This window comes from Microcebus murinus, chromosome 23, assembly GCF_040939455.1.
Source record: "Microcebus murinus isolate Inina chromosome 23, M.murinus_Inina_mat1.0, whole genome shotgun sequence".
NCBI classification, from domain to species: domain Eukaryota; kingdom Metazoa; phylum Chordata; class Mammalia; order Primates; family Cheirogaleidae; genus Microcebus; species Microcebus murinus.
Window position 1 is genome coordinate 2,109,625 of NC_134126.1, and position 13,114 is coordinate 2,122,738.

The 13,114-nt window shown below is 62.0% G+C and overlaps 4 pseudogenes; all 4 read left to right on the forward strand.

Annotated features, from left to right (window-relative positions):
* Positions 1-438: 438 nt before the first annotated feature.
* Positions 439-557, forward strand: LOC142863964 (uncharacterized; annotated as a pseudogene).
* Positions 558-4,490: 3,933 nt separating this feature from the next.
* Positions 4,491-4,609, forward strand: LOC142863965 (uncharacterized; annotated as a pseudogene).
* A 3,960-nt stretch (positions 4,610-8,569) lies between these two features.
* LOC142863966 (uncharacterized) lies at positions 8,570-8,688 on the forward strand (annotated as a pseudogene).
* Positions 8,689-12,642: 3,954 nt separating this feature from the next.
* LOC142863967 (uncharacterized) lies at positions 12,643-12,761 on the forward strand (annotated as a pseudogene).
* The last annotated feature ends 353 nt before the right edge of the window (positions 12,762-13,114 follow it).

Here is a 13,114-nt window from a genome sequence, read left to right on the forward strand (position 1 = left end):
GCGGGGCGCAGCTGAAAGGGGTTGTGGGGAGGGCGGCCCCTGGCTGGGGTCAAAGGGCGAGCGCCCCGCCCGCCCGCCCGTGCGCAGTCAGCGCGCTGGGGGTGGGGGCGGGGAGGTGAAGGAGGCCAGGCGAGGAGAGGAGGGGGGCTGGAAGGTCTCCACCTTGGCGGGTCCAGCCGTGGAGGCGCATCTTGTGTGAGTGTGAGTGAGTGAGTGAGTGTGAGTGTGAGTGTGTGTGTATAGAGAGACAGCCCCCAACCCCGGCCCGCCGCTCCCTGCCCGCCCCGCCTGTCACCCCCGCCCGCCGGACCCGGCCGGCGAACTCAACAGGCCCGGCCCGGCGCGGGTCAGCGCCGGCGCGGGGCCTGGGGCGGGAGGAGGCGGCGGGGAAGCGCAGAGAGGCTCGGCTTCTTGAGCGGGGCAGGGGCGCCCTCCGGCGTCCACGGCCACACCACCCTGAACGCGCCCGATCTCCTCTGGTCTCGGAAGCTAAGCAGGGTCGGGCCTGGTTAGAACTTGGATGGGAGACCGCCCGGGAATACCGGGTGCCTTAGGCTTCTTCTTCTTCTTTTTTTTTTTTTTTTGCCTCTGGTTCTGTCGCGTTTCTGGGAGTGCGGGGGCGGCCCGGGGTGGGGGTGACCCCCACCCTCAGCGCCCGCCGCGGTGCCTGGCGCCCCAGCCCGCACCGTGGGGCCTCCTCTTGTCCCGAGCCGCGACACCGCCGCCACGCGGCAGCATGCGTGGCTTCTGGACTGTCAGGTCTCAGACCAAAGGTCTGCTCTGTGGGAACCGACACGCTGGAGGAAACCTTGAGAGTCTGAGAGGGGAGGGAGTTCCCGAAGAAGGCCAGGATGTCATTTTGAGGGAGTATGTGACCAGAACTCCTCCCGTTGCTTTTGGGGTTCTATGGGCTACACGTAGGAATCTCTGGTGGTGGCACCTGATGTTGGGGGATCCGGAGTCACACCCAGACCTGCTCCACAGGCCTCCTTTTACTTTTCTCTTCGGATTCGTTATTTTTTTATTTATTTATTTATTTATTTATTTATTTATTTATTTATTTTTTTTTTTTTGAGACAGAGTCTCAGTTTGTTGCCCAGGCTAGAGTGAGTGCCGTGGCGTCAGCCTAGCTCACAGCAACTTCAAACTCCTGGGCTGGAGTGATCCTTCTGCCTCAGCCTCCCGGGTAGCTGGGACTACAGGCATGTGCCACCATGCCCAGCTAATTTTTTATATATATATATATATCAGTTGGCCAATTAATTTCTTTCTATTGATAGTAGAGACGGGGTCTCGCTCTTGCTCAGGCTGGTTTTGAACTCCTGACCTTGAGCAATCCACCCGCCTCGGCCTCCCAAGAGCTAGGATTACAGGCGTGAGCCACAGCGCCCGGCCGGATTCATTATTTTTAAAAAGTGTCTCTTATCTCTATTATTGCATTTTCTTTTCTCTCTCTTTTCAAGCAGATGATGGGAGTCCAAGTATTAAGGTGACATGTGTTGCCCGTGCCCCCCTCTCCCACCCCCGTGTTCTTATTCATTTACCTCTCATGTTGTTCCAGCGTATTGTGGGGGTACCAATGTTAAGGTCGGGTGCGTTGCCCTCTCCCAGCCTCCCCCCTCGGGTCAGAGCTTCAAGTGCGCCCATCCCCCAGTCGGTGCGCACCCACCGCATTCCTAATGGATGTGTATGCCCATCCCCTCCCCACACCCGCCCGACACCCACCCGATGAAGGTGATTCCTCTGTGTCCACTTAGGTGTCCATCAGTTCGTACCCATTTGCTGGTGAGCGTGAGCACGTGGTGCTCGTGTGTCCATTCTTGGGATACTTGGCTTACTGGAACGGGTTCCAGCTCTGGCCAGGAGAACCACGAGAGGTGCCCCCTCACCGCTGCTCCTCATAGCCGAATAGCACTCCGTGGTGTCCACGCGCCACATTTCATTTACGCACTCGTGGGTCGATGGGCACTCGGGTCGCTTCCAGGTCTTTGCGATTGTGACTTGTGCCCTGACTCTAACCCTAACCCTTACCCAGCCCGTCTCCTCCACGGCCCCTGCCTGACTGACTCCTTCCCGCCCGGCCTGTCACCTGTCACCGTCCTCTGCCCCTGCCTGACACGCTCCTCCCCGCCCGGGCTGTCACCGTCCTCGGCCCCTGCCTGACGGGGCTCCTCCGTCGCCTGGGCCTTCCAAGGGCTTGGTGTGGACGCTGGTTCCAGGACGCCCTCCCAGGAAGCCGGTAGCAGGGCGGCTGCGGCGTCTCCCGCAACCCAACCGTCCGACGGCCGGCCGGCCGGCCGCCCGTCCCTAAGTGGCCTGCGGGGGACGTGCTCCCGCTGTGCCGTGGGGGCCCAGCCTGGTGTCTTCTCTGAGGCCCCGCGGCTGCCGCTCCCCGCAAGGGGAGAGCCGCGGAGGTGGGGACCGCCTCCTCATGGGGACGTACACCCAGCTCTCCACGTCGGATTCCGGGGCTCTCTGTCCTGCCAGAAGGCCCAGCTGGCCTGCGGGTCCTTAGAGTGGCAAAAACATCCGAAAACTGAGATTGAGGGTCTGGTGGGTGTCTGCACTTTTGTGCTGGGCACCCCAGGGAGGCCCGGGGGCTGGCTGGACAACGCGGTCTGCTGGGCTGGGGGGGGGTTTGGAGGAGCAACTGATGCCCTTTGCACTTTGGGTAGCAAGTGTCTGAGGTGTCTCTGGGCCCTGCGCCATGTGGGGGCGGGGGCGGGGGCGGGGTGGGAGGAGGAGGAGGAGGAGGAGGACGAGGAGGAGGAGGCGGGAAGGGCTGTGGCCTGCAGTCGTGTTCCCCGGGGTGGCACGGCATGTGGCTTCTTCCACAGGCTGCTTGGCCTGGGCTCCCTGCACCTGGGCCTTTGGAGGACTGGCCCTGTGCTTGCCAACACTTCCTGCAGGGACCCAGAGCTGGGAGGTTGCATCTCTCAGCCCTGGGTCGGGCAGAGCCCCAGCGGGCCATGCCCACAAGCTCTCTCAGCACGGGTCCCCCAGAAGGCTCCTTTGGGACCAGGATTCTCTTGCGGGTGACTCTTTAAGGTCTGGCCCCTGGATGGAGGGGCACCAGGAGTAGAGGAGCAGGAAGGGGAAGGGGGTGGCCATGCGAGGGGACACTTTCAGGCCAAGTCCCAGCTTCAGCCTGATCCTCCTAGGAACCCCGGGGTGTACATCACACCTCCTGGTTGCCCCGCTCTGAGACAAGGAGCCGGGCTTCGCATTCCCACAGCAGCCAGTCGTGGGCTGAGGACACCTGGGGCGTTGGGAACTCCCTGGCTTCTCCTTGGATTAACATCTGGAGCTGCTTGGGAATCGTGCCGCCACACACACCCGAGTGCAGGTGTCTTCTGCACAGACTGCGGGCCTCGCTCTTCTGAATGCCGCTAGCTCGCCACCCACCCACGGGTGACCCTGGTCAGGGTACTTTCTCTCAGGGGCAGACTCTGATCCGGGCGGGCTACCGGTGTCTCTGTTTGCTCCTTTCTTTCTTCCATTTCGGGAAAGGCTTCCTTACTGGGTGTGGAAATCTCCAATGCCTTTCCTCGCCTATTCTGTCAGCTTTCAAATTCTCTTTCAGTTGCCACCCTCACAGATGGATTAGGAAACTCTTTCCGGTGCACTCATTAGTGAAATGACCTCAATGACGCTGGAATCCAATATCTAGTCGCCGATTTTTAGCGAGTCCACACGCCAGGGTGGTTGGGGTCCAATGCAGCCCCTGCCAGGCCCAGGCCCCTTGGACTGGGCCACAGGAGGACACAGAGGAGCGTCCCGGCCCCCACGGTAGCGTTGCCGGCAGTTCTCCAAGGGCTTGGGGGTTTTCCAGAGGGAGGAGATGGAGGGGACTGATTTCTTCAGCGCCCCACAAACCACGCCACCCCACCCCACCCATGGGACACATCCCGAGAGAGAGAGAGAGAGAGAGAGAGAGAGAGAGAGAGAGAGAGAGAGAGAGAGAGAGAGAGAGAGAGACGCCCCATACACTCGCTCCCCTCCCCCGTGCGCTGTGCCCCAGCCCTGGCCCGGGGGAATAGGCGGCCGCCCGGCCACAGGGCGCGGGGCGCAGCTGAAAGGGGTTGTGGGGGAGGGCGGCCCCTGGCTGGGGTCAAAGGGCGAGCGCCCCGCCCGCCCGTGCGCAGTCAGCGCGCTGGGGGTGGGGGCGGGGAGGTGAAGGAGGCCAGGCGAGGAGAGGAGGGGGGCTGGAAGGTCTCCACCTTGGCGGGTCCAGCCGTGGAGGCGCGTCTTGTGTGAGTGTGAGTGAGTGAGTGAGTGTGAGTGTGTGTGTATAGAGAGACAGCCCCCAACCCCGGCCCGCCGCTCCCTGCCCGCCCCGCCTGTCACCCCCGCCCGCCGGACCCGGCCGGCGAACTCAACAGGCCCGGCCCGGCGCGGGTCAGCGCCGGCGCGGGGCCTGGGGCGGGAGGAGGCGGCGGGGAAGCGCAGAGAGGCTCGGCTTCTTGAGCGGGGCAGGGGCGCCCTCCGGCGTCCACGGCCACACCACCCTGAACGCGCCCGATCTCCTCTGGTCTCGGAAGCTAAGCAGGGTCGGGCCTGGTTAGAACTTGGATGGGAGACCGCCCGGGAATACCGGGTGCCTTAGGCTTCTTCTTCTTCTTTTTTTTTTTTTTTTGCCTCTGGTTCTGTCGCGTTTCTGGGAGTGCGGGGGCGGCCCGGGGTGGGGGTGACCCCCACCCTCAGCGCCCGCCGCGGTGCCTGGCGCCCCAGCCCGCACCGTGGGGCCTCCTCTTGTCCCGAGCCGCGACACCGCCGCCACGCGGCAGCATGCGTGGCTTCTGGACTGTCAGGTCTCAGACCAAAGGTCTGCTCTGTGGGAACCGACACGCTGGAGGAAACCTTGAGAGTCTGAGAGGGGAGGGAGTTCCCGAAGAAGGCCAGGATGTCATTTTGAGGGAGTATGTGACCAGAACTCCTCCCGTTGCTTTTGGGGTTCTATGGGCTACACGTAGGAATCTCTGGTGGTGGCACCTGATGTTGGGGGATCCGGAGTCACACCCAGACCTGCTCCACAGGCCTCCTTTTACTTTTCTCTTCGGATTCGTTATTTTTTTATTTATTTATTTATTTATTTATTTATTTATTTATTTATTTATTTATTTATTTATTTTTTTTTTTTGAGACAGAGTCTCGGTTTGTTGCCCAGGCTAGAGTGAGTGCCGTGGCGTCAGCCTAGCTCACAGCAACTTCAAACTCCTGGGCTGGAGTGATCCTTCTGCCTCAGCCTCCCGGGTAGCTGGGACTACAGGCATGCGCCACCATGCCCAGCTAATTTTTTATATATATATATATATATCAGTTGGCCAATTAATTTCTTTCTATTGATAGTAGAGACGGGGTCTCGCTCTTGCTCAGGCTGGTTTTGAACTCCTGACCTTGAGCAATCCACCCGCCTCGGCCTCCCAAGAGCTAGGATTACAGGCGTGAGCCACAGCGCCCGGCCGGATTCATTATTTTTAAAAAGTGTCTCTTATCTCTATTATTGCATTTTCTTTTCTCTCTCTTTTCAAGCAGATGATGGGAGTCCAAGTATTAAGGTGACATGTGTTGCCCGTGCCCCCCTCTCCCACCCCCGTGTTCTTATTCATTTACCTCTCATGTTGTTCCAGCGTATTGTGGGGGTACCAATGTTAAGGTCGGGTGCGTTGCCCTCTCCCAGCCTCCCCCCTCGGGTCAGAGCTTCAAGTGCGCCCATCCCCCAGTCGGTGCGCACCCACCGCATTCCTAATGGATGTGTATGCCCATCCCCTCCCCACACCCGCCCGACACCCACCCGATGAAGGTGATTCCTCTGTGTCCACTTAGGTGTCCATCAGTTCGTACCCATTTGCTGGTGAGCGTGAGCACGTGGTGCTCGTGTGTCCATTCTTGGGATACTTGGCTTACTGGAACGGGTTCCAGCTCTGGCCAGGAGAACCACGAGAGGTGCCCCCTCACCGCTGCTCCTCATAGCCGAATAGCACTCCGTGGTGTCCACGCGCCACATTTCATTTACGCACTCGTGGGTCGATGGGCACTCGGGTCGCTTCCAGGTCTTTGCGATTGTGACTTGTGCCCTGACTCTAACCCTAACCCTTACCCAGCCCGTCTCCTCCACGGCCCCTGCCTGACTGACTCCTTCCCGCCCGGCCTGTCACCTGTCACCGTCCTCTGCCCCTGCCTGACACGCTCCTCCCCGCCCGGGCTGTCACCGTCCTCGGCCCCTGCCTGACGGGGCTCCTCCGTCGCCTGGGCCTTCCAAGGGCTTGGTGTGGACGCTGGTTCCAGGACGCCCTCCCAGGAAGCCGGTAGCAGGGCGGCTGCGGCGTCTCCCGCAACCCAACCGTCCGACGGCCGGCCGGCCAGCCGGCCGCCCGTCCCTAAGTGGCCTGCGGGGGACGTGCTCCCGCTGTGCCGTGGGGGCCCAGCCTGGTGTCTTCTCTGAGGCCCCGCGGCTGCCGCTCCCCGCAAGGGGAGAGCCGCGGAGGTGGGGACCGCCTCCTCATGGGGACGTACACCCAGCTCTCCACGTCGGATTCCGGGGCTCTCTGTCCTGCCAGAAGGCCCAGCTGGCCTGCGGGTCCTTAGAGTGGCAAAAACATCCGAAAACTGAGATTGAGGGTCTGGTGGGTGTCTGCGCTTTTGTGCTGGGCACCCCAGGGAGGCCCGGGGGCTGGCTGGACAACGCGGTCTGCTGGGCTGGGGGGGGGGTTTGGAGGAGCAACTGATGCCCTTTGCACTTTGGGTAGCAAGTGTCTGAGGTGTCTCTGGGCCCTGCGCCATGTGGGGGCGGGGGCGGGGGCGGGGTGGGAGGAGGAGGAGGAGGAGGAGGACGAGGAGGAGGAGGAGGCGGGAAGGGCTGTGGCCTGCAGTCGTGTTCCCCGGGGTGGCACGGCATGTGGCTTCTTCCACAGGCTGCTTGGCCTGGGCTCCCTGCACCTGGGCCTTTGGAGGACTGGCCCTGTGCTTGCCAACACTTCCTGCAGGGACCCAGAGCTGGGAGGTTGCATCTCTCAGCCCTGGGTCGGGCAGAGCCCCAGCGGGCCATGCCCACAAGCTCTCTCAGCACGGGTCCCCCAGAAGGCTCCTTTGGGACCAGGATTCTCTTGCGGGTGACTCTTTAAGGTCTGGCCCCTGGATGGAGGGGCACCAGGAGTAGAGGAGCAGGAAGGGGAAGGGGGTGGCCATGCGAGGGGACACTTTCAGGCCAAGTCCCAGCTTCAGCCTGATCCTCCTAGGAACCCCGGGGTGTACATCACACCTCCTGGTTGCCCCGCTCTGAGACAAGGAGCCGGGCTTCGCATTCCCACAGCAGCCAGTCGTGGGCTGAGGACACCTGGGGCGTTGGGAACTCCCTGGCTTCTCCTTGGATTAACATCTGGAGCTGCTTGGGAATCGTGCCGCCACACACACCCGAGTGCAGGTGTCTTCTGCACAGACTGCGGGCCTCGCTCTTCTGAATGCCGCTAGCTCGCCACCCACCCACGGGTGACCCTGGTCAGGGTACTTTCTCTCAGGGGCAGACTCTGATCCGGGCGGGCTACCGGTGTCTCTGTTTGCTCCTTTCTTTCTTCCATTTCGGGAAAGGCTTCCTTACTGGGTGTGGAAATCTCCAATGCCTTTCCTCGCCTATTCTGTCAGCTTTCAAATTCTCTTTCAGTTGCCACCCTCACAGATGGATTAGGAAACTCTTTCCGGTGCACTCATTAGTGAAATGACCTCAATGACGCTGGAATCCAATATCTAGTCGCCGATTTTTAGCGAGTCCACACGCCAGGGTGGTTGGGGTCCAATGCAGCCCCTGCCAGGCCCAGGCCCCTTGGACTGGGCCACAGGAGGACACAGAGGAGCGTCCCGGCCCCCACGGTAGCGTTGCCGGCAGTTCTCCAAGGGCTTGGGGGTTTTCCAGAGGGAGGAGATGGAGGGGACTGATTTCTTCAGCGCCCCACAAACCACGCCACCCCACCCCACCCATGGGACACATCCCGAGAGAGAGAGAGAGAGAGAGAGAGAGAGAGAGAGAGAGAGAGAGAGAGAGAGAGAGAGAGAGACGCCCCATACACTCGCTCCCCTCCCCCGTGCGCTGTGCCCCAGCCCTGGCCCGGGGGAATAGGCGGCCGCCCGGCCACAGGGCGCGGGGCGCAGCTGAAAGGGGTTGTGGGGGAGGGCGGCCCCTGGCTGGGGTCAAAGGGCGAGCGCCCCGCCCGCCCGTGCGCAGTCAGCGCGCTGGGGGTGGGGGCGGGGAGGTGAAGGAGGCCAGGCGAGGAGAGGAGGGGGGCTGGAAGGTCTCCACCTTGGCGGGTCCAGCCGTGGAGGCGCATCTTGTGTGAGTGTGAGTGAGTGAGTGAGTGTGAGTGTGAGTGTGTGTGTATAGAGAGACAGCCCCCAACCCCGGTCCGCCGCTCCCTGCCCGCCCCGCCTGTCACCCCCGCCCGCCGGACCCGGCCGGCGAACTCAACAGGCCCGGCCCGGCGCGGGTCAGCGCCGGCGCGGGGCCTGGGGCGGGAGGAGGCGGCGGGGAAGCGCAGAGAGGCTCGGCTTCTTGAGCGGGACAGGGGCGCCCTCCGGCGTCCACGGCCACACCACCCTGAACGCGCCCGATCTCCTCTGGTCTCGGAAGCTAAGCAGGGTCGGGCCTGGTTAGAACTTGGATGGGAGACCGCCCGGGAATACCGGGTGCCTTAGGCTTCTTCTTCTTCTTTTTTTTTTTTTTTTGCCTCTGGTTCTGTCGCGTTTCTGGGAGTGCGGGGGCGGCCCGGGGTGGGGGTGACCCCCACCCTCAGCGCCCGCCGCGGTGCCTGGCGCCCCAGCCCGCACCGTGGGGCCTCCTCTTGTCCCGAGCCGCGACACCGCCGCCACGCGGCAGCATGCGTGGCTTCTGGACTGTCAGGTCTCAGACCAAAGGTCTGCTCTGTGGGAACCGACACGCTGGAGGAAACCTTGAGAGTCTGAGAGGGGAGGGAGTTCCCGAAGAAGGCCAGGATGTCATTTTGAGGGAGTATGTGACCAGAACTCCTCCCGTTGCTTTTGGGGTTCTATGGGCTACACGTAGGAATCTCTGGTGGTGGCACCTGATGTTGGGGGATCCGGAGTCACACCCAGACCTGCTCCACAGGCCTCCTTTTACTTTTCTCTTCGGATTCGTTATTTTTTTATTTATTTATTTATTTATTTATTTATTTATTTATTTATTTATTTATTTTTTTTTTTTTTTTTTTTGAGACAGAGTCTCGGTTTGTTGCCCAGGCTAGAGTGAGTGCCGTGGCGTCAGCCTAGCTCACAGCAACTTCAAACTCCTGGGCTGGAGTGATCCTTCTGCCTCAGCCTCTCGGGTAGCTGGGACTACAGGCATGCGCCACCATGCCCAGCTAATTTTTTATATATATATATATATCAGTTGGCCAATTAATTTCTTTCTATTGATAGTAGAGACGGGGTCTCGCTCTTGCTCAGGCTGGTTTTGAACTCCTGACCTTGAGCAATCCACCCGCCTCGGCCTCCCAAGAGCTAGGATTACAGGCGTGAGCCACAGCGCCCGGCCGGATTCATTATTTTTAAAAAGTGTCTCTTATCTCTATTATTGCATTTTCTTTTCTCTCTCTTTTCAAGCAGATGATGGGAGTCCAAGTATTAAGGTGACATGTGTTGCCCGTGCCCCCCTCTCCCACCCCCGTGTTCTTATTCATTTACCTCTCATGTTGTTCCAGCGTATTGTGGGGGTACCAATGTTAAGGTCGGGTGCGTTGCCCTCTCCCAGCCTCCCCCCTCGGGTCAGAGCTTCAAGTGCGCCCATCCCCCAGTCGGTGCGCACCCACCGCATTCCTAATGGATGTGTATGCCCATCCCCTCCCCACACCCGCCCGACACCCACCCGATGAAGGTGATTCCTCTGTGTCCACTTAGGTGTCCATCAGTTCGTACCCATTTGCTGGTGAGCGTGAGCACGTGGTGCTCGTGTGTCCATTCTTGGGATACTTGGCTTACTGGAACGGGTTCCAGCTCTGGCCAGGAGAACCACGAGAGGTGCCCCCTCACCGCTGCTCCTCATAGCCGAATAGCACTCCGTGGTGTCCACGCGCCACATTTCATTTACGCACTCGTGGGTCGATGGGCACTCGGGTCGCTTCCAGGTCTTTGCGATTGTGACTTGTGCCCTGACTCTAACCCTAACCCTTACCCAGCCCGTCTCCTCCACGGCCCCTGCCTGACTGACTCCTTCCCGCCCGGCCTGTCACCTGTCACCGTCCTCTGCCCCTGCCTGACACGCTCCTCCCCGCCCGGGCTGTCACCGTCCTCGGCCCCTGCCTGACGGGGCTCCTCCGTCGCCTGGGCCTTCCAAGGGCTTGGTGTGGACGCTGGTTCCAGGACGCCCTCCCAGGAAGCCGGTAGCAGGGCGGCTGCGGCGTCTCCCGCAACCCAACCGTCCGACGGCCGGCCGGCCGGCCGCCCGTCCCTAAGTGGCCTGCGGGGGACGTGCTCCCGCTGTGCCGTGGGGGCCCAGCCTGGTGTCTTCTCTGAGGCCCCGCGGCTGCCGCTCCCCGCAAGGGGAGAGCCGCGGAGGTGGGGACCGCCTCCTCATGGGGACGTACACCCAGCTCTCCACGTCGGATTCCGGGGCTCTCTGTCCTGCCAGAAGGCCCAGCTGGCCTGCGGGTCCTTAGAGTGGCAAAAACATCCGAAAACTGAGATTGAGGGTCTGGTGGGTGTCTGCACTTTTGTGCTGGGCACCCCAGGGAGGCCCGGGGGCTGGCTGGACAACGCGGTCTGCTGGGCTGGGGGGGGGGTTTGGAGGAGCAACTGATGCCCTTTGCACTTTGGGTAGCAAGTGTCTGAGGTGTCTCTGGGCCCTGCGCCATGTGGGGGCGGGGGCGGGGGCGGGGTGGGAGGAGGAGGAGGAGGAGGAGGACGAGGAGGAGGAGGAGGCGGGAAGGGCTGTGGCCTGCAGTCGTGTTCCCCGGGGTGGCACGGCATGTGGCTTCTTCCACAGGCTGCTTGGCCTGGGCTCCCTGCACCTGGGCCTTTGGAGGACTGGCCCTGTGCTTGCCAACACTTCCTGCAGGGACCCAGAGCTGGGAGGTTGCATCTCTCAGCCCTGGGTCGGGCAGAGCCCCAGCGGGCCATGCCCACAAGCTCTCTCAGCACGGGTCCCCCAGAAGGCTCCTTTGGGACCAGGATTCTCTTGCGGGTGACTCTTTAAGGTCTGGCCCCTGGATGGAGGGGCACCAGGAGTAGAGGAGCAGGAAGGGGAAGGGGGTGGCCATGCGAGGGGACACTTTCAGGCCAAGTCCCAGCTTCAGCCTGATCCTCCTAGGAACCCCGGGGTGTACATCACACCTCCTGGTTGCCCCGCTCTGAGACAAGGAGCCGGGCTTCGCATTCCCACAGCAGCCAGTCGTGGGCTGAGGACACCTGGGGCGTTGGGAACTCCCTGGCTTCTCCTTGGATTAACATCTGGAGCTGCTTGGGAATCGTGCCGCCACACACACCCGAGTGCAGGTGTCTTCTGCACAGACTGCGGGCCTCGCTCTTCTGAATGCCGCTAGCTCGCCACCCACCCACGGGTGACCCTGGTCAGGGTACTTTCTCTCAGGGGCAGACTCTGATCCGGGCGGGCTACCGGTGTCTCTGTTTGCTCCTTTCTTTCTTCCATTTCGGGAAAGGCTTCCTTACTGGGTGTGGAAATCTCCAATGCCTTTCCTCGCCTATTCTGTCAGCTTTCAAATTCTCTTTCAGTTGCCACCCTCACAGATGGATTAGGAAACTCTTTCCGGTGCACTCATTAGTGAAATGACCTCAATGACGCTGGAATCCAATATCTAGTCGCCGATTTTTAGCGAGTCCACACGCCAGGGTGGTTGGGGTCCAATGCAGCCCCTGCCAGGCCCAGGCCCCTTGGACTGGGCCACAGGAGGACACAGAGGAGCGTCCCGGCCCCCACGGTAGCGTTGCCGGCAGTTCTCCAAGGGCTTGGGGGTTTTCCAGAGGGAGGAGATGGAGGGGACTGATTTCTTCAGCGCCCCACAAACCACGCCACCCCACCCCACCCATGGGACACATCCCGAGAGAGAGAGAGAGAGAGAGAGAGAGAGAGAGAGAGAGAGAGAGAGAGAGAGAGAGAGAGAGACGCCCCATACACTCGCTCCCCTCCCCCGTGCGCTGTGCCCCAGCCCTGGCCCGGGGGAATAGGCGGCCGCCTGGCCACAGGGCGCGGGGCGCAGCTGAAAGGGGTTGTGGGGGAGGGCGGCCCCTGGCTGGGGTCAAAGGGCGAGCGCCCCGCCCGCCCGTGCGCAGTCAGCGCGCTGGGGGTGGGGGCGGGGAGGTGAAGGAGGCCAGGCGAGGAGAGGAGGGGGGCTGGAAGGTCTCCACCTTGGCGGGTCCAGCCGTGGAGGCGCATCTTGTGTGAGTGTGAGTGAGTGAGTGAGTGTGAGTGTGAGTGTGTGTGTATAGAGAGACAGCCCCCAACCCCGGTCCGCCGCTCCCTGCCCGCCCCGCCTGTCACCCCCGCCCGCCGGACCCGGCCGGCGAACTCAACAGGCCCGGCCCGGCGCGGGTCAGCGCCGGCGCGGGGCCTGGGGCGGGAGGAGGCGGCGGGGAAGCGCAGAGAGGCTCGGCTTCTTGAGCGGGACAGGGGCGCCCTCCGGCGTCCACGGCCACACCACCCTGAACGCGCCCGATCTCCTCTGGTCTCGGAAGCTAAGCAGGGTCGGGCCTGGTTAGAACTTGGATGGGAGACCGCCCGGGAATACCGGGTGCCTTAGGCTTCTTCTTCTTCTTTTTTTTTTTTTTTTGCCTCTGGTTCTGTCGCGTTTCTGGGAGTGCGGGGGCGGCCCGGGGTGGGGGTGACCCCCACCCTCAGCGCCCGCCGCGGTGCCTGGCGCCCCAGCCCGCACCGTGGGGCCTCCTCTTGTCCCGAGCCGCGACACCGCCGCCACGCGGCAGCATGCGTGGCTTCTGGACTGTCAGGTCTCAGACCAAAGGTCTGCTCTGTGGGAACCGACACGCTGGAGGAAACCTTGAGAGTCTGAGAGGGGAGGGAGTTCCCGAAGAAGGCCAGGATGTCATTTTGAGGGAGTATGTGACCAGAACTCCTCCCGTTGCTTTTGGGGTTCTATGG